Source organism: Stenella coeruleoalba, assembly GCF_951394435.1.
Source record: "Stenella coeruleoalba genome assembly, chromosome: 8".
NCBI classification, from domain to species: Eukaryota; Metazoa; Chordata; class Mammalia; order Artiodactyla; family Delphinidae; genus Stenella; species Stenella coeruleoalba.
In genome coordinates this window covers 83287614-83312149 of record NC_137154.1, presented here as the reverse complement: position 1 = coordinate 83312149, position 24536 = coordinate 83287614, and positions in this window count along the sequence as shown.

Genomic DNA, 24536 nt, shown 5'->3' with positions numbered 1-24536 from the left:
CTAGCAGATCTTGGACACCAGAAAGGACAATAAAAATCACCACATAATCAGGTAGGGTGAAAGAAAGAAGGGAGAAGGAAGAGGAGAGGAAGTGAGTTGGGACCTGTGCCCCAGCGGGGGAGCTGGAGCAGAGGAGATGTTCCAGCATCCAGGGAAACTCTCTCACTGATGGAGAAATTGGTTGGGACAGAAGGGAAGCATATAAGGCTGTCAGAGGAGGGTGAAATGGCCAGTCTGTGGCAGACAGGACAGAGTGAGAACTACACAGACAGTCTGTGTCACAACACTGTGTACCCCAGACTGGGATGTGTGTCCACCAGTGTGCATGGGGGGTGGGAGCTGGAGTGTGGGGATAGGAGAGAAAATCCATGGGGAGGACTGCTGTTGGATGTGAGGAGAGGGGCTGAGGGGATGGGAGGGAGGAAATTGCAACTGGGAATGCCTGTGGAGGAAATCCAGGCTGCCATGGAAGCAAGGCATCACTATTGAGTGATGTATGGAGGGTGGAGCCACCATTGCAGCCTCTATCTCCCCATGCACCAGCCCCTGCTCCCTGAGATGCTAGGAAAGTGCCCCACCAGGGATGGCCCTTGCAAACCTACCACTGGGCACTATAAGAAGCTCCCACCAGGGCTGGCCCTCATGTGCCTGCCACCAGGTACTAGAGGAAGCTCCTGCCAGGGCTGGCCCTTGTGTGCCTGTCTCCAGGACCTAGAAAATATTCCCTCTAGGGCTGGATCTCTCATGTCCATGGTTGCTGGATTCCTTGTGCACCCTTTGTCTGGCTCCCACGACCCAGGTAGCTGTGCCACCTCCATGCCCTGTCCTCACCAGGACAGACCCAAGTGTTCCAAGGCAAACTCAAGGGCAGGCTCCTGTGGGTGGCCCACCTGAAGAGGTGAGGCTAAAACCACAGCTGAGCCCCAGAGGTGGGGTGATTAGGAAGAGAAATGAAAATCTTTCTGTCAGCTGCACAGTCACAGATTAAATCCCTGCAATTAGATTGGTACACACTGCATCTATGTAATATCTGAATGGACAACAAGTTTTCCTACAAAGGAAACCAGAATAGCTCTGGAAGCTGTAGACTTTGGGGGCAAGCACATGGGACAGTTGGGCCAGATCAGAGTCTGAGCTGTCCCCACAGTGCCCAAAGCAGGTCCAGAGACCAACCTGGAGGAATTGGAGAGCCTCTTGGGGAGACATAGGTGGACTGTGGCTCAGGTGGGGGCAAGGACACTGAAATCTGAGACCCCAGAAAAATATTATTATTACTATTATTTTTATTATGTTTTAATTCATTCTGTTGTTGTTTTTTTATTATTATTCTTTAGTTTTATTTATGTTTGGTGGTTTTTCTTTTGGTTTCTTTTTTTAGTTCTTTTTATATTTTTATTTTACTTTGCTTCTTTGTTGTTCTGTGTTTTTTCCATTTTTCTTTGTTCAATTTTGTTTTTATCTTTTTTCTCTTTGTTCTGTTTTGTTTTTATCTTTTTAAAAATAGGTTTTGTGAGTTTGTTTAAAGAAAACAAACTTGCTTTATTTTTTGGTTTGCATGCTGCTTTGGTTTTGTTTTTTGTATTTGTTAGCTTTGTTGTTAATTGTTTGATTTAGTTTTGGGGTTCTTTTGATTGTCTGGTTGTCCTCTTGTTTTGTGTGTTTTTTTTGTTTGCTTCTTTCATGTGTGTGTTTGTTTTTGTTTGTTTGGTTTTGCTTTTATCATTTGCCTGGGGTTTTCTTTGTCTGTGTTTTTTTTTAATCATTACTCTTGTTGCTCTCTGTTTCTGTCTTGCTATTTGTCTTGGGTTTTGTTTCTCTGCTTGTTTTCATTTGTTTTCTTGTCCCCTAGATTTTTCCTTTTATTACCATGAAGTGCAGCTTGCAGGGTCTTGATTCCCTGGCTTGGGGTTGAGCTTGGGCCTCTGGGGTGGAAGTGCTGAGTCCAGGATGCTGGACCACAAGAGAACTCCCAGCCCCAGAGAATATTACCAGAGGTCTCCATCTCGAATCCAAGACCTGGCTTCACTCAACTGCCTGCAGGTTCCAGTGCTGAATGCCTCACAACAAACATAAGCAAGACAGAAACACAAACTTACCTATCAGCAGACAGGCTGCCTAAAGTCATACTAAGCTCACAGACACCACGAAACACACCACCTAACATTTTCCTGCCCATTAAAGAGACAAGATCCAGCTCCACCCACCAGAGCTCAGGCATGAGTCTCTCACACCAGGAAGCCTACACAAGCCACTGGACCAACGTAACCCACTGCAAACAGACAACAGAAGCAAGAGGAACTATGACCCTGCAGCCTGCAAAAATATTAGACAAAATGATAAGACAGAAATATGTTGTAGACAAAGGAGCAAGGTAAAACCCACAAGAACAAATAAATAAAGAGGAAATAGGCAATCTACCTGAAAAAGAATTCAGAGTAATGATAGTAAAGAGGATACAAAATCTCGGAATAGAATAGAGGCATAGATCAAGAAAAGAAATGTTTAATAAAGATATAGAAGAACTAAAGAAGCAACAAATTATAATGAACAACACAATAACTGAAATTAAAAATACACTATGAGGAGTCAATAGCAGAATAACTGAGGAAGAAGAACGGATAAATGAGCTGGAAGATAGAATGGTGGAAATAACTGACATGGAGCAGAATAAAGAAAAAGGATGTAAAGAAATAAGGACACTTTCAGAGACCTCTAGGAAACATAAAATGCACTGACGTTCAAATTATAGGGGTCCCAAAAGAAGAGAAAGAGAAAGTGTCTGAGAAAATATTTGGAGAGATTAGAGTCAAAAATTTCCTTAACATGAGAAAGGAAATAGTCAATCACGTTGAGGAAGCACAGAGAGTCCCATACCGGATAAACCCAAGGAGAAACATGCCAAAACACATATTAATCAAACAAACAAAAATTAACACAAAGAAAAAATATTAAAAAAGCAAAGGAAAAGCAACAACTAACACACAAGGGGATCTCCATAATGTTATCAGCTGATTTTTCAGCAGGAACTCTGCAGGCCAGAAAGGAGTGGCAGGATATATTTAAAGTGACGAAAGAGAAAAAACTACAACCAAGTTCACTCTACCCAGCAAGCATCTCATTCAGATTTGATGGGGAAATCAAAATCTTTACAGACAAGCAAAAGGTAAGAGACCTCAGCCCTACCAAACCAGCTTTATAACAAATGTTAAAGGAAATTCTCTAGGAAGTAAACACTAGAGAAGAAAAACACCTAGAGAAACAAACCCAGAACAATTAAGAAAATGGTAATAGAGACATACATACTAATACTTACCTTAGATGTAAATCAATTAAATGTTCCAACCAAAAGAAACAGACTGGATGAATGGATACAAAAGCAAGACCCATGTATATGTTGTCTACAAGAGACCCACTTAAAACCTAGGGACACATACAGGCTGAAAGTGAGAGGATGGAAAAAGAATATTCCATGCAAATGGAAATCACAAGAAAACTGGAGTAGCAATACTCATAACAGAAAAAATAAACTTTAAAATAAAGACTATTACAAGAGACAAGGAAGGACACTACATAATGATCAAGGAATCAATCCAAGAATATAAATAGTAAACATTTATGCACCCAACATAAAAGCACATAAATACATAAGGCAAATCCTAACAACCATAAAAGGGGAAATCAACAGTAACACAATAATAGTGGTGGACTTTAACACTCCACTTACACTGATGGATAGATCATCCAGACAGAAAATTAATATGGAAATTCAAGTCTTAAATGACACATTAGAACAGATAAACTTAACAGATATTTGTAGGACATTCCATCTGAAAGCAGCAGAATATACTTTCTTCTCAAGTGCACATAGAGCTTTCTACAGGATAGATCACATCTTGGGTCACAAATCAAGACTTGGTAAATTTAAGAAAATTGAAAGTAGCAAACATCTTTTCCAACCACAGCACTATGAGATTAGAAGTAAATTACAGAAAATAAAACTATAAAAAACACAAACATATGGAGGCTAAACAATATGTTACTAAATAACCAAGAAATCAAATAGGAAATAAACAAATACCTAGAAACAAATGACACAGAAAACACAACAACCCTAAACCTATGGGATGCAGCAAAAGCACTTCTAAGAGGGAAGTTTATAGCAATACAATCTTACCTCAAGAAACTAGAAAAATCTCAAATAAAAAACCTAATCTTACACCTAAAGGCACTAGAGAGAAAGAAGAACAAACAACCCCAAAGTTAGTAGAAGGAAATAAAGCAGAAGGATCAGAGCAGAAAGAAATGGAATAGAAATGAAGAAAACAAGAGCAAAGATCAATAAAAGTAAAAGCTGGTTCTTTGAGAAGATAAACAAAATTGATAAACCTTTAGCCAGACTCATAAAGAAAAAAAGGGAGAGGACTCAAATCAATAAAGTTAGAAATAAAAATGGAAAATTTACAAATGATACCACAGAAATACAAAGGATCATAAGAGACTACTACAAGCAACCATATGCTAATAAAATGGACAACTTGGAAGAAATGGACACATTAGAAAGAGTCAATCTCCCAAACCTGCATCAGGAAGAAATACGAAATATGAACAGACCAATCACACGTACATAAATTGAAACTGGGATTAAAAATCTTCTAACAAACAAAAGCCTGGGATAAGACGGCTTCACAGGAAAATTCTATCAAACATTTTGAGAAGAGTTAACACCTATCCTTCTCAAACACTTCCAAAAAATTTCAAAGGGAGGAACACTCCCAATATCATCCTAAGTGGTCACCATCACCCTGATACCCAAACCAAATATATCACAAAAAAAGAATATTACAGACCAATATCACTGGTGAACATATGTGCAAAAATCCTCAACAAAATACTAGCAAACTGAATCCAACAACATATTAAAAAGTCATACACCATGATCAAGTGGGATTTATCCCAGGGATGCAAGGCTTCTTTAATATATGGAAATCAATCAATGTGATAATCCATATTAACAAATTGAAGGATAAAAACCATATGAGAGTCTGAATAGATACAGAAAAAGCTTTCAACCAAATTCAACACCCATTTATGATAAAAACTCTCCAGTTAGTGTGACTAGAGGGAACCTACTTCAACATAATAAAGGTCATATATGACAAACCCACAGCAAACATTATTCTCAATGGTGAAAAATTGAAAACATTTCATCCAAGATTAGGAACAAGACAAGGGTGCCCACTCTTACCACTATTATTTGACATAGTTTTGGAAGTCCTAGCCACGGATATCACAGAAGAAAAAGAAATAAATGAAATCCTAATTGGAAAAGAAGAAGTAAAACTGTCACTATTTGCAGATGACATGATACTTAACATAGAAAATCCTAAAGATGTCACCAGAAAAATAATAGAGCTAATCAATGAATTTAGTAAAGTCACAGGATACAAAATTAATACACAGAAATATCTTGCATTCCTATACACTAATAATGAAAGATTAGAAAATGAAATGAAGGAAACAATTCCATTCACCATTGCAAAAAAAAGAATAAAATACCTAGGAATAAACCCACCAAAGGAAATAAATGACCTGTGCTCCAAAAATTATAAGACACTGACAAAAGAAATCAAAGAGAGATGACACAAACAGTTGGAGATATATACCATGTTCTTGGGTTGGAAGAATCAATATTGTGAACATGACTATACTACCCAAAAGCAATCTACAGGTTCAATGCAATCCCTACCAAATTACCAATGGCATTTTTCACAGAACTAGAACAAAAAACCTTACAATTTGTATAGAAATACAAAAGACACTGAATAGCCAAAGTAATCTTGAGAAAGAAGAACAGAGCTGGAGGAATCAGGCTCCCTGACTTCAGACTATACTACAAAGCTACAGTGATTGAGACAGCATGGTCCTGGCACAAAAACAGAAATATAGATAAATGGAACAGGATAGAAAGCCCAGAAATAAACCCACACCCCTATGGTCACCTGATTTATGATAAAGGAGGCAAGAATATACAATATTCAATACAGAAAAGACAGCTTCTTCATTAACTGGGGCCGGGAGAACTGGACAGCTAAAAGAATATTTACAGAAAAAGAATATTCACACACACACAAAAACTCAAAATGGGTTAAAGCCCTAAATGTAAGGACAGACACTATAGAACTCTTAGAGATAACATAGGCAGAACATTCTTTGACATATATCACAGCAAGATCTTTTTTGACCCATCTCCTAGAGTAATGAAAATAAAAACAAAATACAAAAATGGGACCTAATGAAACTTAAAAGCTTTTGCACAGCAAAGGAAACCATAAACTAGATGAAAAGACAACCTTCAGTATGGAAGAGAATATTTGCTATCAAAGCAACTGACAAAGGAGTAATCTCCAAAATACACAAACAACTCATGCAACTCAAAATCCATAAACAAAACAAAACAAAACAATAAATGGACAAAAGACCTAAATAGACATTTCTCCAAAGAAGACATACAGATGGCTAAGAAGTACATGAAAATATGCCCAACATCTTTAATTATTAGAGAAATGCACATCAAAACTACAATGAGGTATCACCTCACACCAGTTAGAATGGGCTTCATCAGAAATCTACAAAAAACAAATGCTGGAGAGGCTGTGGAGAAAAGGGAACCCTCTTGCACTGTTGGTGGGCATGTAAACTGATACAGCCACTATGGAGAACAGTATGGAGGTTCCTTAAAAAACTAAAAATAGAATTACCATATGATCCAGCAATCCCACTACTGGGCATATGCCCAGAGAAAACCACAATTCCAAAAGACACATGCACCCTGATATTCATTGCAGCACTATTTACAATAGCTAGGTCATGGAAGCAACCTAAATGTCCATCGACAGAGGAATGGATAAAGAAGATGTACATATATACAATGGAATACTATTGTGCCATAAAAAAGAACAAAATAATGCCATTTGCAGCAACATGGATGCAACTAGAGATTATCATACTAAGTGAAGTAAGTCAGAAAGAGAAAGGAAAATACATACGCTATTACTTATAAGTGGAATCTAAAATATGACACAAATGAACCTATCTATGAAACAGAAACAGACTAATGGATATAGAGAACAGACCTGTGGCTGCCAAGATGGAGGGAGTTGGAGGAAGGAAGGAATGGGAGGTTGGGGTTAGCAGATGTAAGCTATTCTATATAGAATGGATAAACCACAAGGTCTTACTGTATAGCACAGGGAACTATATTCACTACCTTATGATAAACCATAATTTTTAAGAATATTAAGAAAAGAATGTATGTAGATAGATGATAGATAAATAGAGATAGATGAATCACTTTGCTGTATAGCAGAAATTAACACATTATAAATCAGCTATACTTCATTTTTTTAAAAATGAAAAAGGAACAAATGATATTACTTTTAAAATCATAATAATACACTTAGAAATTATTTTTTCCTCATTACCTTATATCACCAGTTGTTTGGATTTCATCAATATAACCTAAGTCTGAAGATTCATTTAACAAATGCTTAAGTGCCAGGTATGGACTATGCTAGGTGCTGGGAATACAGCAATAAAAAAAGTAGTAAGAAATATCCCTTGTATCATGGGATTTGCATTCTACTGGTAATAAGTAATATTTATACAGTACATATTCTGTGCTAGTCATGTCCTAATTTTTAAAATATACTTAGGTGTATTAACTCATGTAATCTTGACCATACCTTAATGCCTCATTTTACTGATAATGAGACATAAAGAGGTTAAATAACAGCCCCAAGATCAGAGAGCTAGTAAATATTAGATCTGGAACACAAACTCAGACCTTTGGCTCTCCTTTCTACACTATCCATGCTTATTTCCATGGAGATTTCATGTAGTCTTATGCTTTTAAATAACGTTTGTGTAACAGTGATCCCCCCAGTTTATATACCACATATTTTTTTCTGAATACTAAGCTTATAGATCCATTGCCTATCCAATATCTTTATTTGGATTTCTAACAGATTTCAGTTTAAAATGTACCAAACTGATCTCCTGATCTCCCCTGGACCCCAAAACTTCTCTACTTGCAATCTTCTCCATCTCTGTTGATGAAACCTGCATCTTTCTAGTTGCTCAGCTCCCAAACCTTTCTTTTTACAATTGGAAGCAGTACTGGTATACCAAAAAGCGAAACGTGTTATTGACTTCACAACTGGGCAGCATACTGAGGCCAGAAGGCCTCAACTTCACTGTCGAAAAAAACTATAAATTCAGGGAAGACATTTTCAAGGGGGGCTGCACTAATGGTGACCCATGTAATATGAAGGCAGATAGTTTATCAGCACTGTCATCTGAAGTAACATGGAAAATATACCTAATAAAATTTGTAGAATGGGCTAAGGAAGTTTCCAGGCATAATGTTGGGAGTGCCAACTGTTTTCCTTTAGCTGCACTTAATAAGACATGGATATGGAAAAAGTAAAGTAGGAAATGTTAAATTTTCAAGCAGATAGAGGAACATGTTCAAATGCAGGCCTTCTGGGTCCCTGGAAGAAGACTCTCAAAGTAACAAATCACCATAGTGAAAATATAAAATCCACAGTTTTTCAGTTAAAATGTGATTTTAAGGGAAAGATCTCAAGATTCATTGTTAAAATCTCAGAAAGAACTAAGGTGTTTTCTTGTAGACATTTTTAGCTAGATTTAAGGGCTATTAAATTTTTTGAAATGTAGCTTTATAGCACTCTGATGCTCAATCCAATATAGAGAGGGACCAGTCTTGAAGAGATGTGTGGGTATGGCTTTTGTCTAATACAGCAAATTATAATTTGGATCACAAGAAAGTTAACAATGTTTTAAAAGAAATTATACTATTTTTGACTGAAAAGGTGAGAGGCCATTCAAAATGAAAAAAGGCTTTGGGCCCCTATAGACTTGTGGACAGGAAGCAGGCTGAGAAAGCTATGAAATGGGTATTTCTTATGGAAAATGAGGCTGGAGCCAAATGCTTTGAGGGTTGAACCAAGGGGCATGGAGAAGGATTTTCAGGGAATAGGAATAGGCCTTTATCAAGAACTAGCAACACGTGCCTGACTACTGTCCCGATTTGTTAGGAACGAGTGAGTGCTGTGTGCCTCCTGTTTTTTCTTCCTCCTTTTGAATGAAAGTGGCTATTATGGCCCTCTTGTCCCTGTCTCATCACTGTATGTTGGGTGGTGATTGGGAAAGGGGGAAGATAATGTCTCTTTAGTTCACATGTCTTTGGATTGAGAGGATTCATAATCAGAGTTTTATCCACCCCCAAACCCAAATTAGAAGACAAACTTCTAGAATTTGATCCTTAACTGCATGATATATTAGAATGAGATTTTGGGGGTGTGACACAGGGGGGTTATATTTTACATGTGAGAATGACATAACTCATTAGGAGTCATATGGCAGACTGGTAGCTAAACTCCAAAGATGGATTTCTGGTAAGTGCTTTCTAACATACACACTCTTGTGTGCAAATTTTAAGGAACTCTTCCTCTGATTATTCCTTTACCTAGCATCCTGTTCTTGGTTTATAGATGAAATGTCTTCTTTAGTCTGTCTAAAAATACTAATTTGAGTTACTCTTATTTAAAGTGATGTTCTCCTCCCCTACCCTGAATTTACTCGTGGTCATTTTTTGTGTGTGTGTGTGTGTTATTTTCCCTTCATGTTGCAATCCTTCCACAAATAACATCTGATGTTAAGTTGTCCATTTATAGTTAAGGATTAGACAAAGAAAAGGATGACTGGAAATATAGATGGAGCTTGTCAAGCAGCAAGACTTCATGTTAAGATCAAAAGTTGTTTCTACCTCAAAAATTTTGCTCTTTTTTAAAAAAAATTTATTGAGGTATAATTGATTTGCCATGTTGTGTTAGTTTCAGGTATACAGAAAAGTGAACCTGTTATACAAATAAATATATCCACTCTTTTAAAAATTCACTTCCCATATAGGCCATTACAGAATATTGAGTAGAGTTTCCTGAGCTATACAGTAGGTCCTTATTGGTTATCTATTTTGTATATAGAAGTGTGTATGTGTCAATCCCAACCTTCCAGTTTATCCCTCCCCCTCCTTATACCCCAGTAACCATAAGTTTATATGTAAATCTATTTCAGTTTTGTAGATAAGTTCATTTGTAGCCTTTTTTTAGATTCCACATGTAAGTGATTTCATATGATATTTGCCTTTCTGTGTGTAGCTTACTTCACTCAGTATGACAATCTTTAGGTCCATCCATGTTGCTGAAAATGGCATTATTTTTTTCTTTTATGGCTGAGTAATATTCCACTGTATATATGTACCACATCTTCTTTATTCATTCCTCTGTTGATGGACATTTAATTTGCTTCCACATCCAGGCTATTGTGAATAGTGCTGCAATGAACATTGGGGTGCCTGTGTCTTTTGGAATTATGGTCTTCTCCAGATATATGCCCAGGAGTGGGATTACTGGATCATATGGTAGTTCTATTTTCAATTTTTAAAGGAACCTCCATACTGTTCTCCATCCTACCTGTACCAGTTTACATTCCCACCAACAGTGTAGGAGGGTTCCCTTTCTCCACACTATCTCCAGCATCTATTGTTTGTAGACTTTTTGATGATGGCCATTCTGACCAGTGTGAGGTGATACCTCATTGTAGATTTGATTTCCATTTCACTAATAATTAGTAATGTCGAGCATCTTTTCATGTGCTTTTTAACCATCTGTATGTCTTCTTTGGAGAAATATCTATTTAGATCTGTCCATTTTTTGATTGGGTTGTTTGTTTTTTTGATATTGAGCTGCACGTGCTGTTTTTATATTTTGGAGATTAATCTCTTCTCAGTTGCTTCATTTGCAAATATTTTCTCCCAATCTGAGGGTGTTCTTTTCATTTTGTTTATGGTTACCTTTGCTGTGCAAAACGTTTCAAGTTTAATTAGGTCCCATTTGTTTATTTTTGTTTATATTTTCATTATTCTAGGAGGAGGATCAAAAAAGATCTTGCTGTGATTTATGTCAAAGAGTGTTCTCCCAATATTTCACTCTAAAAGATAGTATTCAGCCTCACATTTAGGTCTTTAATCCATTTTGAATTTATTTTGTCTATGGTGCTATGGTGTATTCTAATTTCAATCTTTTACATGTAGCTGTCCAGTTTTCCCAGCACCACTTATTTAAGAGATTGCCTTTTCTCCATTGTATATTCTTACCTCCTTTGTCTTAGGTGACTATAGTGCATGGGTTTATCTTTGGATTTTCTATCCTCTTCCATTGATCTATATTTCTGTTTCTGTGTCATTACCATACTGTTTTGATAACTGTAGCTTTCTAGTATAGTCTGAAGTCAGGGAGTCTGATTCCTCCAATTCCATTTTTCATTCTCAGGATTCTTTGGCTATTTGTGGTCATTTATGTTTCCAAAAAAATTGTAAAATTTTCCATTTTAATTCTGTGAAAAATGCCATTGGTAGTTTGATAGGGATTGCATTCAATCTGTAGATTGCTCTGGGGATTATAGTCATTTTCAAAATGTTGATTCTTCCAGTCCAAGTACATGGTATATCTCTCTATCTGTTTGTGTCATCTTTGATTTCTTTCATCAGTATCTTATAATTTTCTGAGTACAGGTCTTTTAGCTCCTTAGGTAGGTTTATTCCTAAGTATTTTATTCTTTTTGATGCAATGGTGAATGGGATTGTTTAATCTCTCTTTCTGATTTTCATTGATATTGTATAGAAATGAAAGAGATTTATGTGTATTAATTTTGTATCCTGCAACTTTTCCAAATTCATTGATGAGCTCTATTAGTTTTCTGGTAGCATCTTGAGAATTCTCTATGTATAGTATCATATCATCTGCAATCAGTGACAGTTTTACCTCTTCCTTACCAGTTTGGATTCCTTTTATTTATTTTTTTCTTTGGTGATAGCCATGGCTCAGTCTCCCAAAACTATGTTGAATAAAAGTGGTGAGAGCGGACACCCCTGTTTTGTTCCTGATCTTAGAGGAAATGCTTTCAGATTTTCACCATTTAGAATGATGTTAGCTGTAGGTTTGTAGTATATGGCCTTTATTATGTTGAGATAGGTTCCCTCTATGCCCACTATCTGGAGGGTTTTTATCATAAATATGTGTTGAGTTTGTCAAAAGCTTCTTCTGCATCTATTAAGATGATCATATGGTTTTTATTCTTCAGTTTTGTAATTGGTGTATCACATTGATTGATTTGTGTATATTGAAGAATCCTTGCATCCCTGGGCTAAATCTCACATGATCAGGGTGTAAAATCCTTTTAATGTGTTGTTGGATTCAATTTGCTAGTATTTTGTTGAGGATTTTTGCATCTATGTTCATCAGTGATGTTGGCATGTAATTTTCTTTTTTGTTGTGATATCTTTGGTTTTGGTGTTAAGGTGATGGTGGCCTCATAGACTGAGTCTGGGAGTGTTCCTTCCTCAGCAATTTTTTGGAAGAGTTTCAGAAGGATAGGTGTTAATTCTTTCTAAATGTTTGATAAAATTCACCTGTGAAGCCATCTGGTCCTGGGCTTTTTTTGTTGCAATATTTTTAATCACAGTTTGAATTTCAGTATTGTCATTGGTCTGTTCATGTTTTCGATTTCTTCCTTGTTCAATTTTGGAAGACTGTACCTTTGTAAGAATTTGTCTATTTCTTCCAGGTTGTCCATTTTATTGGCATATAGTTGCTTGTATAATCAATTATGATCATTTGTATTTCCGTGGTGTCTATTGCAACTTCTCCTTTTGCATTTTTAATTTTATTAATTAGAATCCTCTCCCTTTTTTACTTGATGAGTCTGTCTAAAGATTTATCAATTTTGTTTATCTTCTCAAAGAACCAGCTTTTAGCTTTATTGATCTTTGCTATTGTTTTCTTTGTCTCTATTTCATTTATTTCTGGTCTAGTATTCATGATTTCTTTCCTTCTACTAACTTTGGTTTTGTTTGTTCTTTTTTCTCTAGTTGCTGTAAGTGTAAGTTGTTTATTTAAGAATTTTTTTGTTTTTTGAGGTAAGATTTTATTGCTATAAACTTCCTTCTTCAAACTGTTTTTGCTGTGTTTTGGATTGCTGTGTTTTGACTGTCATTTGCTCTAGGTATTTTTTGATTTCCCCTTTGATTTCTTCAGTAATCCATGGATTAGTTAGTAACATATTGCTTAGCCTCCATGTGTTTGTGTTTTTACGTTTTTTTTTTCCCTGTAATTGATTTCTAATCTCATAGTGTTGTGGTCGGAAAAGATGCCCCCTATGATTTCAGTTTTCTTAAATTTACCAAGGCTTGATATGTGACCCAAGATGTGATCTATCCTAAAGAATATTCCATATGCACTTGAGAAGAAAGTGTATTCTGCTGCTTTTGGATGGAATGTCCTATAAATATCCATTAATTCTATCCATCAAAGTGTCATTTCAGGCTTGTATTTCCTTATTAATTTTCTGTCTGAATCATCTATTCATTTGTGTAAGTGGGGTGTTAAAGTCCCCCACTATTATTGTGTTACTCTTGATTTCTCATTTTATGGCTGTTAGCATTTGCCTTATATATTGTGGTGCTCCTACATTTGGTGCACATATATTTACAATTGTTATGTCTTCTTCTTGGATTGATCCTTAGATCATTATGTAGTGTCCCTCCTTGTCTTTTGTAACAGTCTTTATTTTAAAGTCTATTTTGTCTGATATGAGTATTGATACTCCAGCTTTCTTTTGATTTCCATGCAATAGCTTTTTCCACCCCCTCACTTTCAGCCTGTATGTGTCCTTAGGTTTTAAGTGGGTCTCTTGTAGACAGCAGATATATGGGTCTTGCTTTTGTATCCATTCAGCCAGTCTGTTTCTTTTGTTTGGAGCATTTAATCTATTTACATATCAGATAATTATCAATATGTATGCTCCTATTGCCATTTTCTTAATTGTTTTGGGTTTGTTTTTGTAGGTCTTTTTCTTCTGTTGTGTTTCCCTCCTAGATAAGTTCCTTTATCATTTGTTATAAAGGTGGTTTGGTGGTGCAGTATTCTCTTAGCTTTTGCTTGTCTGTAATGTTTTTGATTTCTCTGTCAAATCTGAATGAGATCCTTGCTGGGTTGAGTAATCTTGGTTGTAAGTTTTTCCCTTTAATCAGTTTAAATATATCCTGCCTCTCCCTTCTGGTCTGCAAAGTTTCTGCTGAAAAATCAGCCATAAACTTATGGGGATTCCCTTGGATGTTATTTGTTGTTTTTCCCTTGTTGCTTTTTTTTTTTTTTTTTTTTTTGTGGTACGCGGGCCTCTCACTGTTGTGGCCTCTCTGGTTGCAGAGCACAGGCTCCGGACGCGCAGGCTCAGTGGCCATGGCTCACAGGCCTAGCTGCTCCGTGGCATGTGGGATCTTCCCGGACTGGGGCACGAACCCGTGTCCCCTGCATCGGCAGGCAGACTCCCAACCACTGCGCCACCAGGGAAGCCCTCCCTTGTTGCTTTTAATGTTTTTGCTTTGTATTTAATTTTTGTTAGTTTGATTAATACGTGTCTTTGTGTGTTTCTCCTTCTCTTTACCTGTATGAGACTCTGTGCTTTCTGGCATTGATTGACTATTTCTTTTCCCATGTTAGGGAAATTTTCTACTCTAATCTCTTCAAATATTTTCTCATATCCTTTCTTTTTCTCTTCTTCTTCTCAGACCCCTATAATTTGATTGTCAGTGTATTTAATGTTGTCCCTGAGGTCTCTGAGACTGTTCACATTTGTTTTCATTCTTTTTCTTTATTTTACTCCATGGCAGTTATTTCCACTATTCTATCTTCCAGCTCATTTACCCATTCTTCTGCCTCAGTTATTCTGCTATTGATTCCTCTAGTGTATTTTTTCATTTCAGTTATTGTGTTGTTCATCACTGATTATTTGTTCTTTAGTTCTTCTACGTCTTTGTTAAACATTTCTTATATCTTCTTGATCCTTGCCTCCATTCTATTTTTTTTTGGTTCATCTTTACTATCATTACACTGAATTCATTTCAGGTAGATTGCTTATCTCCTCTTCATTTAGTTGGTCTTCTAGGTTTTTACCTTGCTTCTTCATCTTCAACATATTCCTCTGTTGTCTCATTTTGTCTAACTTACTCTGTTTGTGGTCTTCTTTCTGCAGGCTGCAGGGTCATAATTCCTCTTGCTTCTGGTGTCTGCCCCCTGATGGCTGAGGTTGGTCTAGGTGGCTTGTGTAGGCTTCCTGGTGGAAGGGACTAGTGCATGAGCTCTGGTGGGTGGAGCTGGGTAGGGCTGTGTCAAGGGGTATGTTTTGGGGTATCTGTGAGCTCAGTACGATTTTAGGCAACCTGTCTGCTGATGGGTGGGACTGTATTCCTGTGTTGCTGGTTGTTTGTTCTGAGGTGTCCAGCTCTGGAGGTTGCAGGCTATTGGGTGGAGCTGGGTCTTGGTGCTGAGATGGGGACCTCCAGGTGAGCTCATGCCAATTAATATTCCCAGGTACCAGGAATTTTCTTGCAGTCCGGTGGCCAGGACTCAGTGCTCCCACCACGGGGGCTCAGATTTGATCCCCAGCCAGGGAACCACAACCCTGCAAGCCACATGTTGTAGCCAAAAAAAAGGAAGAAAACAGACAAAAACCAAGCCAAACATAGTTAAAAATAAATAAGAGAAAAAAAAGGGCAGAAAATATAAAGTAAACAAAAAAGAAGAAACAAAAAAACAAAAATATCCCAAACAAAAGCAAACAATAAAACTCAAAATACCATAAACAAAAAAGAAAAAATGAAACAAAAACATCAAAGAGCAAGCAAAACAAAAATAAACACTCAAAAATGACAACAAAAGAAAACAAACAAAAATACCCTAAAACCAAAAATCACAAAAAGCAAAACCAGAACAAAACAAAACAAGACAATAAAAGAAACAAAATAAAATAAAAAACTAAAAAAACTTTTAAATTTTTAAAAATTAAAAAAATAAGAATAAATAAAATAAATTAAAACAACAAAACAAAAGAAAACAAAAAACTTCCCTGAGGCCCTCGCTATTAGTGTCCTTTCCCCCACAATGAACTACAGCCAACCTCACCTCCCCAGGAGGCTCTCCAAGACCTCTAGGTAGGTCTCTGGATCTGCTGTGGGCTGTCTGGTTACAGCTCAGACTCTGAGCTGGCCCAATTTCCATGTGTACTTGCCCCCAAATTCCACAGCTGCTAAAGCTACACTGGTCTCAGTTGTGGGAGCAGTTATCCATTCAGATGTTCCACAGGCATTGGGTATACCAGGCCCATCATGGGTTTTTAATCCAAGGCTTGTGCAGCTGCACAGAGATATTTCAGTTCCTATTCCTTAGTTGCACAGCCCCTGGGTGTCAGCTTTGATTTTTGGCCTCACCTCTGCATGTGGACCATCCTCAGGCATCTGCTCCCTGCCCAGGCAAGAACAGCAAAGGCAGCAACTGAGTGGGGCATGCTTGCTTGCTTAGGAGTGAGGGGCCACAGGGGCCACCAAATCGGGTGCACATGCTTACTCAGACATGAGGGAGAGAAGGCAGCAATGACTGGGATGTGCACGCTTGGTCTTTTGGGAATCCCTCCCAGTGCCTGTGGAGGTAGGGGCTGGCATTCAGGGAGAGAGGTCGCAATGGTGGCCCTGCCCCTTGTGCACCACTCAACAATGGTCCTCACTTCCAAGGCAGTCCATGCTTCCTCCAGGACCATTCCTGGCTGTGGAGATCCTCACTCCCATCTCTTCAGGCCATCTCCACACAGCCAATAGCAGTCCTCTCCCTGGGTCTGCTCTCCTAACCCCATGCTTTAGCAGCCAGCCTTAGCCCCTGCCCACATTGGCAGACACCCATCTCATGCTGGGGTGCCCAGGGCTGTGGTACAGCCCATCCATGCAAGTCCTGCTCTGTCCTGCCTACCAAGGCTGGTCACTCTACTTTCTTCTGATAGCCCCTGAAGCACCCCCCCCTTCTATTTTGTTGTATTTCACTGCCAGTGAGGGGGCATCCCTGGCTGTGGTAACTTCTCCTCTCCTTCAGCTGCACCCCCCAGGGGTGCAGGTCCCATCCTGTTTCCTGTTTCTTCCCTTTCTCTTGTTTATCTTACCCAGTTATGCAGGGATCCCTTCTTGTCCTTCTAGGTGCCCAAGATCATCTGCTAGTGTTCAACAGGTGCTCTTTGAGAATTGTTCCACTTGTAGATGCATTCTTGATGTACATGTGGGGAGAAGTGAACCTCAGGTTCTCCTATTCTGCCATCTTGACCACTCTTCCCAATATCTTTGTTCTTGTTGCTCCTAGTTTCTTCTGGTCTTTAAAATGTCCTATATTTAGCCATCACTTTCCTGACAAAAATACTTAATTTTACCAACCCCACATATACACTATCTCTCACCATTACTGTCTTATTAGAATTGATTACTATTTTAAATGATCCTTAGGTTTGTTTAGTTCTTTGGTTTTGTTTATTTTATATGCTTATTTGTTTGACTGTCTCTTGCTCTGAAATGTAAAACTGTGAGAACAGGGATCTCATCTGTTTATTCATCACAATGCCCTCAATACTTAGAACAAGGCAATGTATATTGCACATTTTTAATAAATATTTGTTGAGAGAAATATTGATTAAAGGCCCAGTCAGCCATTGTAAACTGGAAGTTTCACATACGTACCTTAACTCCTACATTAAAACCTCTCACTGTTGTTGAAGCCCATGGTAGACCACCCCAAGTTGTGTCTCAATGGCATGTTGATTATTTTGAATTAAAGTTATTTAAGAAATGGCCAGTGCAAGAGGGACACTCTGAGCCTCCCTTCTGTCTCCCTGAAAACAGGAAATAAATCTTTGATGTGAAAGGTGCACTCCCTGCCTCTAGAAGTAGAAGGACACCCTTATTGCCAGAGACAAGAAATTTGGGCCAAGAAAACTATATAAGCAAACATTGTTACTTCTTTAATTTACTAACCCAAGCCCAAACTCTGTTTAGAATTTTCACTAATTGAGTACCCGACATTTGTTTCTTCTTTTGTTCTGTCATTCCTCACAAATTTAATTTTTCTTTGTCTAAAATGTATAAAAGCCACCTGCTTTGGCCACCTCTTAGGTCCCATTTCTATGAGACCTCTGTGCTCACTATTAAAATTTTTCTTTTTCTTCTGTTAATCTGTCTTGTGTCAATTTTATTATTAGTCCAGTCTCAAGAACTCAAGAGGGGTAGAATGGGAAGTTGTACCCTCCCCCACAGTGTCCTTACATAACTTTAAGGAAATGACTATAAAACTTTATAATAAATACTGTTGACATCTGCTATAAAACTCTCCCCTTATGGCACTACTACTGGCTCACAATAATCCAGGCTGAGGAGATTATTTTCAGCATTTTAAAAAATCATTTTTGATTTCATACTGCCATTGTCTCTCAGATAAAACAGAATGAAGCATGGAAGAAAAGGGCACTAAAATTAGGTCAGAACAGCTGGGTTTGAGTCAGGGTTCTGTCAATTAATAGTTTTGTGACTTTATTTAAGTGGATTAAATTCTCTGAGCCTATAGCTTTATGTATAATTTGAGGATAATGATACCGCCACACACACCTGAAGATCTGTGTGAAAATGTTCAATTAGTGCATGTCATGGAGTAGTGACAATGAATAATCCCTTTCTTCCTATACTGTATTTCACAATAAGAAAGCACTTCTTTGTGTCTAATTTAAATCTCTTCTGCTCTTTGTTCTCTATTGTGAATGTGGTAACAGAAACTAAGCCACCAAATATGATGCTTCAAAAGTTTTATATTCTCTAGTTGACAGGGCTCATCTTATTTTGTAAACATTTTATTGGAATACAGCCATGCACACTCTTTTACATATTATCTCAAATATGGCTACTTTTATGTTATAACAGCAGAGTTGGATAGTTGTGAGAGGGACAGCATGAAAGCTTAAAATAGTGCATTCTGGCTTTTTAGAGAAAATATTTGCTAACACTTGTTTTATCTGTTGTCAAACTAACTTTTAAAAAACATGTAAAATTTAAAACAATTTAAAAAAATATAACTTTTTTATAAAAGATATGGAAAGTCTTAGACCATTGACATGCAAAAAAATTCTCATCAAAAGACAACTCAGAAAAAAAAATCTTAGAAATTTCACTTATTTAGGGGAAGAAATCTTTCCTGTGTAGAACAGTGATTAACAATTGAGAAAATTTTTCTCCCATAGTGAATATTTAGCAATATCTGCAGACATTTTTGTTGTTGTCACAACTGGGGGTCAGGGTGCTACTGGTGTCTAGTGGCCAAGGATGCTACTAAACATCTTACAATGCACTGGACATCCCTCCCATAATGAAGAATCATTCAGTCCCAAATGTTAATAGTGCCCAGGTTGAGGTTGAGAAACCCTAGTGTAAAATGAGATATATACATGATTAAACAGCTCCTTTGAAGTCTGTCATTGTTTCCGGTGGAAGTTCCAAAACTTTCTACATGCTGACTGGTTCCTCAGGTAGAATCCAGAACATTCCTCTAAATAAGTCTGCCTTCTATTTATAACATACTAACATGTAAAAACCATATGATTATTTTTCACAAGGGCACAAATATTTTTGTTATTCCCACATTCCCCCTTCTCAGGGTGAAGATAGTTTAACCTTCCCAGATTCTCAGATCTATGCCTACCCTTAGGCACTGGAAAAATCTTTTTTAGGTCATTAGCCTCTAATTGCTGTCCACTGGAAATATCCAGATAATATTTAGGTGTTGTGCCAGCTATTGCCAGCAATCATTTCCCTTATTCTTCCCATTACATGTTGATTCTAAATATAGGCTAAAATCTTTGTTTCTTCTTCTAATCAAGCACTAGAGGAAACAAGAAAAAGTGAACTCTCTATGGAAATCAGCAATAGTGTATTGTACCCCAAAATGCATTCAGACACCTGAAAAATGCTTTGGGGAGAACATAATAGTTATAATAAACATTTATTATATATAATTTTCTCCCCACAGAAGAGCAAATTGACATATGGACAATTTGGTGCACTCTCAATGATTTTGTCATTAAAAAATGTTTTTGTACAAAGACCATGCTATAAAGGATCTCTGGAACATATCAGGTACACAGCATGCCCAAATCCGTTATGCTACCTGTGGTTACATTTGGATTTGTGTGCCTCAATACCAATTTTAATTCATTTTTAAACACAACACAACATTCTATGGTTGTGATATAAAATAATATCTCACTCTGAGTCTATTGCCTTCTTTAATGTCACAGATATTAATCAAATAGAATGTTTAACAGCTCAAAGTTATGTAAGTTTCTGTGGTCAACTCTATACCCTCTTCCCCATGCCCAATCACATGCATAAACAAGAAGTGCAGCCAGCACTTTTGGATTTTATAAAGATCTGAGGCTTGTCTACTGTATTAAGGTTCTCCAGAAAAGCAGAACCAATAATGTAGGTTGATCTATAACAGATAGGTAGATAGAGTTAAGGATAGATAGGTAGATAGATAGATCGATCTATGGAGAGAAAGGAAGAAAGATTTATATTATTATATTACATTATTTTATATTATATGGAATTTACTCACATGACTATGGTGGCTGAGAGGTCCCAAGTTCAACAGTACTAAGACCTGAGAATCAGGAGAACTGACATTATCCGTTCGAGGTTGGGTCTGAAGACAGGAGGACATCTATGTCCTAGCTCATGACTATCAGGCAGACAGAGTAAATTCTTGCTAGGCTTTTGTTCTATTTTCAACAGATTGGATGAGTGCTACATATATTGGTAAGGGCAATCTATTTACTCAAGCTACTGATTCAGAGGTTAATCTCACCCAAAAACACTCTCACGGACACGCCAAGAATAATGTTTAAACAAACATATGGGCACCCTGTGACCCAGTCAAGTTTATGCAAAAAATTAACCATTATATCTATACTTGCAATAAAACCCTTAGGATAAATGCTAATGCTATTTAAAGACTATGGGGTAGGTTCAATACAATATAAATACAAATATATATGTGTGCATACACAAAATTTAAGCTTTCTCATGTCAGCAATGAGGTAGGACAATAATCTCCTTAGAACAAACACTGGAAGAAATTTTTTTTTTTTTTTTTTTTTTTTGCTGTACGCAGGCCTCTCACTGCTGTGGCCTCTCCCGTTGCGGAGCACAGGCTCCAGATGTGCAGGCTCAGCGGCCATGGCTCACGGGCCCAGCCGCTCTGCGGCATGTGGGATCTTCCGGGACCGGGGCACAAACCCATGTCCCCTGCATCGGCAGGCGGACTCTCAACCACTGCGCCACCAGGGAAGCCCTGGAAGAAATATTTTGAAAACTAATACAGAGGTGAAGATTACTGAGAATAACTTATTTTCACTTACTGATATTTAAATTTTTCATGGCTAAAATTGTTATGGTTTAATCTAAAAAATGAATCGATGTTAGAATTTTGGATTATAAAATAATTGAGGTAAGGTTATCTGTTGGCTGTCTGCTCTGGCTGCTGATCAGATCAGCATTAGGCTTTGGCTTTCATCGCTGCTTTTGCATCTCACACATCTTCTTAACAATAAATAGAGCAGATAGTAATGAGATTAGTTTGATAGATCTGGAGTGCCACATTCCAATTACTCAAGACGTTGCCCCCAATCCAAGACTGGGATTTTGTAGTTATTTCAGAAGGCAAAATGGAGAGAATATCAATTTACCCACGAATTTATTTATTAGCTGAGATGAAAAAGAGCTACAGAAATTCAAGGTAATTTTTATTATGTATGAATAGCAGCAGTAATGCATAGTGAAGTCTAGAAAGCTTACATAAACACAAACATTTGCTAAGAATATAAGAAAACTACCATAGGAATAGTTCTGTAAATATCAAAAAGACATGTTATTGAATATTCAAGTGAGCTTTGCTGTGTTAGATATCAAACCATTTAACACCTCTGTGTCAGATGCCATTAGTGGCTGTCTGAATTGAAAGAATAGCTCACTGCAATTCCTTCTGGTAGAAAATATCTTATTTAATCCAATGTGATTAAATTTTGTTTTGGAAAAGTTTAAATGCATCTAATTGTAGCCAGTCGCCAACATATACTGTTTCTGCTCAAAAAATGATATTTCTGTAAACATCCCAAATCATGATGGGGGGGCTAGAGTACTCAAAGTGATACCAATCACATGATTTAAATTGATTCACCAAACATCTTACTTGGCTCAAGAAGGATCAGGGATCTTAAACAATTCCTTAGAAATTTCTGCAGAGACTAGGAAGGTAACACTTATGAAAGAAACAATCCTGGTATAAAAAAATAAGAAGTGCAGGGGACTGGTGAATACATTGAACTCAACTTCATCATTTAACTATATTGCATTGTTCAAATAATACACTTTATGCCAGTTATTGACATATGAACATGGTAGTTGAAAGAAGTGTGTAGGGAATCTCTAAGTACACTAACAACCATGTGGAGGTTAATAATCTTTTGAGGGGAAATCCTTAACATTTATCTCTAGAGCTGATAGTCTGTTGTTTCTTTTTTAAAAAAATAATTTCAAGGGCAGAAAGTCTTTAAACTATAGAATTTATTTAAAAATTTGAGCTATATTCATAAAAATAAGTAAAAATTATTAACATAAGATATACCCTCAAAACACAGTAGTTAATTTTACAATGCAGAGATACAGAGAGAAAAGGAAAGATAGACAAATCTATCACTGGTGACTTTAACACACTTTCTCAGTCTTAAAAATTTCAAGTGTATTGCAGAATAGTAATTAGATAGAAAAGTATAAAAAATTCATATGGTTGCTCTTCCAGTTAAATATAAAACCTGAAACAAATATAATGGAGAATACACTTTTGAATATACATGAAACATTTTTGAAAACTCACCATATGTTTGGACACACGCACACACCACACACACACACACACACACACACACACACACACACACACACCCTTAAGATCCAAGAACAAAGAAAGAATACATAAAACATCCCCTAAGTTTGAAAAAAAAAAAATCCCCAATCAATGTTATAAAACTAGATATTCACAACAAAATAAACAATAACAAAATATTTCCTCTAACAGGAAATTTTAAAATCCTGTATATGCATGGAAAAAATGTTTAATTGCTAGAATTTATAGAAATCTATCAAAAGTAATAATAGTTAAAACACAACATATCAGAATCTATAAGCTATAACAAAGAGTATTCAGAGGAAAATTCATAGTATTAAATATCCATCCATAAAAACAAAACAAGTTAAATATCCACACTTTTTAGTTAGAAAAAATAACAATGTGAATTAATTAATAAAAATAAAATTAGAAATTAATATGTTAGACTATCAGTTTCAGCTCTGACATGTGAAGAGCTTAGATGTTATCATTACCATCATTAAATAAGAAAAAATTCCCTGAAAACTAACAACTTTTCTTGGACTCAGAACAGAATTGAGGTTGTAGGCCAAGCCACCACCCCAAAATCTAGACAGAATGGTGAATACAGAGAATCACAGCCAGGATCAGCTGACCTGGAACAGAAGCCACTATAGACATAAACTATTAGAAACAATTAAATGATAATTTTGACAACTTACTGGAAGATGAGTGTAGACTAGCATGAGTTAGAAACTCTTGGGAACTGCAGTCTTATGGGATCCCCCCATACTATTGTGAGTGTTATGGTCAGGAACCAGTTTTCATAATAAAGATGCAAGAAAAATCTCATGTTTCTGGAAGGAGGAGGGGAAAAGTAATTTCCAGGGAGAAGACTTTACCAGAGCCTTATCTGACTTGGGGAAAGTGTAGTTATACAACTCTAGCACACTCTAGCCTTCCTGTCTGATCTGAGTGGGAGAGGTGGGGGGAAGCTAAGAAACACAGTCTAGGCACAGAAGCCTATTATAAGATTGAGATATAGTTATAAGTCTATAGAATTTTCCCCTCCCCTATACCTCACCTATACCTTCCCCCATACTACCCTATCAGTAGGGTTCCAGTATAACAAAATTATAATAACTGAAAGAGCACAAAAAACAGACTCTATTTTTTTTTTTTTGCAGTATGCGGGCCTCTCACTGTTGTGGCCTCTCCCGTTGCGGAGCACAGGCTCCGGACGCACAGGCTCAGCGGCCATGGCTCATGGGCCTAGCCGCTCCACGGCCTGTGGGATCTTCCCAGACCATGGCACAAACCCATGTCCCCTGCATCAGCAGGTGGACTCTCAACCACTGTGCCACCAGGGAAACCCCAGACTCTATTCTTAAACAGACAATAGGGGATAAAAACAAGGATACTAGATTGAAACCTCTGATACCTACAGCTAAAACAAATACTAAAAACAGAACAACTCCTAGACAAATTAACATAAAATCTCACACTAAAAGCACTTAATTCAGTTTCAGCGAAATATTACATGTGTAATGAGATGAATGGTAACCTCCCCAAAATGTCCATATTCTAACCCCTAGAATTGTGAGTGTCATCTTATTTGGG